This window comes from Tursiops truncatus, chromosome 1, assembly GCF_011762595.2.
Source record: "Tursiops truncatus isolate mTurTru1 chromosome 1, mTurTru1.mat.Y, whole genome shotgun sequence".
NCBI classification, from domain to species: domain Eukaryota; kingdom Metazoa; phylum Chordata; class Mammalia; order Artiodactyla; family Delphinidae; genus Tursiops; species Tursiops truncatus.
This window is the reverse complement of record NC_047034.1, coordinates 57588977-57594546: the sequence shown is the minus strand read 5'-3', so window position 1 is coordinate 57594546 and position 5570 is coordinate 57588977.

Here is a 5570-nt window from a genome sequence, read left to right as displayed (position 1 = left end):
AGATTCTGCATATAAGTAATATCATATGATATTTGTCTTTCTCTGTCTGACTTACTTCACTTAGTACGATAATCTCCAGGTCCATCCATGTTGCTGCAAATGACATTTCATTCTTTTTAATGGCTGAGTAATATCCCATTGTATAGATGTACCAGATCTTCTTTATCCATTCATCTGTTGATGGATGTTTAGGTTGTTTCCATGTCTTGGCTATTGTAAACAGTGCTGCAATGAACACTGGGGTGCATGTATCCTTTTGAACCATGTTTACTCTGGATATATGCCCAAGAGTGGGATTGCTGGATCATATGGTAGCTCTACTTTTAGTTTTTAAGGAACCTCCATACTGTTCTCCATAGTGGCTGTATCAATTTACATTCCCACCAACAGTGTAGGAGGGTCCCCTTTTCTCCACACCCTCTCCAGCATTTATTGTTTGCAGATTTTTTGATGATGATCATTCTGACTGGTGTGAGGTGGTATCTCATTGTACTTCTAATTTGCATTTCTCTAATAGTTAGTTAGCAATGTTGAGCTTCTTTTCATGTGCCTCTTGGCCATCTGTATGTCTTCTTTGGAGAAATGTTTCTTTAGGTCTTCTGCCAATTTTTTTTTAATTTTTTTATATTGAGCTGAATAAGCTGTTTGTAAATTTTGGAGACTACTCCCTTGTCAGTTGCATCATTTGCAAATATTTTCACCCATTCTGTGGGTTGTCTTTTTGTTTTGTTTATGGTTTCCTTTGCTGTGCAAAAGCTTTGAGTTTAATTAGGTCCCATTTGTTTATTTTTGGGAGATGATCAAAAAAGATATTACTGCGTTTATGTCAAAGAGTATTCTGCCTATGTTTTCCTCTAAGAGTTTTATACTATCTGGTCTTACATTTAGGCCTTTAATCCATTTTAAGTTTATTTTTGTGTATGGTGTTAAAGAATGTTCTGATTTCATTTTTTTACATGTAGCTGTCCAGTTTTCCCAGCCACTTATCGAAGAGACTGTCCTTCCTCCATTTTATAGTCTTGCATCCTTTGTCATAGATTAATTGGCCATAGGTGCGTGGGTTTATTTCTGGGCTTTCTATCCTGTACCATTGATCTATATTTCTGTTTTTGTGACAGTACTGTACTGTTTTGATGACTGTAGCTTTGTAGTATAGTCTAAAGTCAGGGTGCCTGATTCCTCCAGCTCCATTTTTCTTTCTCAAGATTTCTTTGGCTATTCAGGGTCTTTTGTGTCAAAAATTTTTTGTTACAGTTCTGTGAAAAATGCCATTGGTAATTTGATAGTGATTGCACTCAATCTGTAGATTGCCTTGGGAATATGGTCATTTTAACCATACTAATTCTTCCAATCCATGAACACGATACATCTTTCCAACTATATGTGTCATCTTCAATTTATTTCATCATTGTCTTATAGTTTTCCAAGGAGGTTTTTACCTCCTTAGATTTATTCCTAGGTATGTTACTCTTTTTGATGTGATGGTAAATGGAATTATTTCTTAATTTCTTTCTAATAGTTTTTTTAGTGTATAGAAATGTGACAGATTTTTGTTTATTTTGTATCCTTCAACTTTATTGAATTTATTGAGCTCTAGTAGTTTTTTGTGGCATCTTTAGGATTTCCTATGTATGGGGTCATGTCATCTGCAAACAGTGACAGTTTTACTTCTTCCTTTCCAATTTGGATTTCTTTTATTTCTTCTCTGACTGCTGTGGCTAGGATTTCCAATACTATGTTGAATAAAAGTGGCAAGAGTGGGCATCCTTGTCTTGTTCCTGATCTTAGAAGAAATGCTTTCAGCTTTTCATAATTGAGTGTAATGTCTGCTCTGGGCTTATCATATATGGCCTTTATTATGTTGAGGTATGTTCCCTCTGTCCCACTTATTGAGAGTATAAAAACTCTTTATAATTTATGTTTATGATAAAACATAAATGGATGTTAATTTTGTAAAAAGCTTTTTTTGCATCTACTGAAATGATCACATGGTTTTTCTTCTTCAGTTTGTTAATGTGGTTTATCACATTGATTTTGTGAATACTAAAAAATCCTTCAGATGTAGAGAACAAATGTATGGATACCAAGGGGGAAAGGTGGGGTGGTGGGATGAATTGGCAGATTGGTATTGACATATATATGCAATTGATACTATGTATAAAATAGATAACTAATGAGAACCTACTGTATAGCACAGGGAGCTCTACTCAATGCTCTGTGTTGACCTAAATGGGAAGGAAATCCAAAAAAGAGGGAATATATGTATATGTATTGCTGATTCACTTTGCTGTACAGTAGAAATTCACACAATATTGTAAAGCAACTATACTGCAATAAAAATTTTTTTTAAAAAAAAGTAAAAAAATTGGCCCATGGGGAAAAAAATTAAAAATAAATAAATAAATAAAATTAAAAATCCTGGCACACCTGGGATAAATCCCACTTGATCATGGTTATGATCCTTTTAATATATTGTTGAATTTGGTTTGCTAATATTTGGTTGAGGATTCCTGAATCTATGTTCATGAGTGATATTGGCCTGAAATTGTGTGTGTGTGTGTGTGTGTGTGTGATATCTTTGTGTGGTTTTGGTATCAGGGTGATTCTGGCCTCAAAGAATGAGTTCAGAAGTGTTCCTTCCTCTGCAATTTTTTAAATAGTTTGAGAAGGATAGGTGTTAACTCTTTTCTAAATGTTTGGTAGAATTCAGCTGTGAAGCCGTCTGGGCCTGGACTTTTGCTTGTTGGGAATTTTAAAATTACTGATTCAATTTCATTACTAGTAATTGGTCTGTTCATATTTTCTATTTCTTCCTTGTTCAGTCTTGGGAGATTGTACCTTTCTAAGAATTTGTCCATTTCTTCTAGGTTGTCCATTTTACTGGCATATAATTGTTTGTAGTAATCTCTTATGATCCTTTTGTATTTCTGAAATATATGTTGTAACTTCTCCTTTTTCACTTCCAATTTTATTGATTTGGGCCCTCCCTCTTTTTTTCTTGATGAGTCTGGCTAAAAGTTTATCAATTTTATCTTTTCAAGGAACCAACTCTTAGTTTCTTTGATCTTTTCTATTGCTTTTTAAAATTTCTATTTCATTTATTTCTGCTCTGCTCTTTATGATTTCTTTCCTTCTACCAACTTTGGGCTTTGTTCTTCTTTTTCTAGTTCCTTTAGTTGTAAGGTTAGGTTTTTTACTTGAGGATTTTCTTGTTTCCTGAGGTATGCTTGTATCACTATAAAATTCCCTCTTAGAACTGCTTTTGGCTATGTCCCATAGGTTTTGAATCACTGTGTTGTTCTATTTACCTCCAGGTATTTTTAACTTTTCTTCAGTGATCCATTGGCTGTTTAGTAGAATGTTGTTTAGCCTCCATGTGTTTGTGCTTTTTGCAGTTTTTATCTTGTAGTTGATTTCCAGTTTCATTGTGTTGTGATTGGTAAAGATGCTTGATATGATTTCAATTTTTAAAATTTACTAAGACTTGTTTTGTGGCCTAAGATATACTTTATCCTGCAGAATGTTCCATGTGCATTGAAAAGAATGTGTATTCTGCTGCTTTTGGATGCAGTATTCTCTCTCTATATCTATTAAGTTCATTTAGTCTAATGTGTCATTTAAGACCAGTGTTTTCTTATTTTTCTGTCTAGATGATCTGTTCATTGATGTAAGTGGCATGTTAAAGTCCCCTGCCGTTACTGTGTTTTACTGTCAATTTCTCCCTTTATGTCTGTTAATATTTGCTTTATGTATTTAGGTGCTCCTATATTGAATGCATATATATTTACAATTGTTACATCTTCTTCTTGGATTGACCTTTGGTCATTATGTACTGTCCTTCTTTGTCTCTTGTTACAGTGTTTGTTTTAAAGTCTGTCTTGTTTGGTATAAGTACTGCTACCTCAGCTTTCTTTTGATTTCCACTTGCATGGAATACCATTTTCCATCCCCTCACTTTCAGTCTGTGTCTTTAGATCAGAAATGAGTCTCTTGTAGGCAGCATATATATGGGTCTTGGTTTTTATTTTTCATCCATTCAGCCACTCTGTCTTTTGATCGGAGCATTTAGTCCCTTTCCATTTACAATAATTATTGATAGGTATGTACTTATTGCCATTTTGTTAATTGTTTTGGGGTTGTTTTTCTAGTTATTTTTGTTCCTTTCTTTTGTTCTCTTCCCTTTTGATTTGATGACTATTTTTAGGGTTTATGTTTGGATTCCTTCTTCTTTCTTGCATGTGTATGTAGTATAGATTTTTGGTGTGTCATTACCATGAGGTTTATATATAGTAACCTATATGTATGTGATTATTGTAAGTTGTTGAGATCTTAATTTCAAATGCATTTTAACAACCCTGCATTTTTATCCCCCTCCCCACCACGATTACTCTTTTTGACACCATATTTTACATCTTTTTGTTTTGTGTATCCCTTAACTACTCATTGTGGCCATAGATGATTTTACTAATTTTGTCTTTAACTTTCCTACTTAGCTTTGCACATGGTTGATTCACTACCTTTACTGTATATTTGCTTTTACCAAAGAGTCTTCTCCTTCTGTAATTTTCAGGTTTATAACTGTGGCCTTTTCTTTTCTGCTCAGAGAAGTCCCTTTAACATTTCTCATAAAGCTGAGCTCTTTTAGCTTTTGTTTGTCTGTAAAACCTTTGCTCTCTTTATCAAATCCAAATGAAAGCTTTGATGGGTAGAGTATTCTTAGTTGTAGGTTTTTCCCTTTCATCACTTTAAATATATCCTGCCACTCCCTTCTGACCTGCAGAGTTTCTGGTGAAAAGCCAGCTGATGGCCTAATAGGAGTTCCCTTGTATGTGACTCGTTGCTTTTCCCTTACTGCTTAATATTTTCTCTTTATATTTAATTTTGCCATTTTCATTACAATGTGTCCTGGCATGATTCTCTTTGGGTTGATCCTTTTGGGACTCTGTGTTTCCTATACTTGGATGTCTGTTTCCTTTCCCAGGTTAGGGAAGTTTTCAGCTATTATGTCTTCAAATATGTTCTCTGCCCCTTTCTCTCCCTTCTCCTCTGGGATCCTTATAATGCAAATGTTAGTAAACTTGATGCTGTCTCAGAGGTCTCTTAAATTATTCTCATTTCTTTTTATTCTTTTTTTTTTCCTTTGTTAAGCTTCAGTGGTTTCCACTACTCTGTCTTCCAGCCCACTGATCCATTTCTCTGTATCATCATCTAATCTGTTGATTCCGTCTAGTGTGTCTTTTACTTTGGATATTGTATTCTTCAGCTTTGCTTGGTTCTTCTTTATATCTTCTAAATCTCTGTTAAACTTCTTACTGTCTTCATCCATTCTTCTCCCAAGTTCTTTGATCATCTTTCCAATCAATAGCTTGAACTCTTTATCAGGTAGATTGCCTTTAAACTTCACTTAGTGCTTCTTCTGGGGTTTTATCTTCTTCCTTAGTTTGGAACATGTTCCTCTACTGCCTCATTTTGCCTAATTTGCTGTTATTTCTATGAGTTTGTATCACCTTGGATAAGTGGCCTTTTGTAGACGATGTCCTGTGCATTCCAGCAGTGCACTCCCCTCTGGT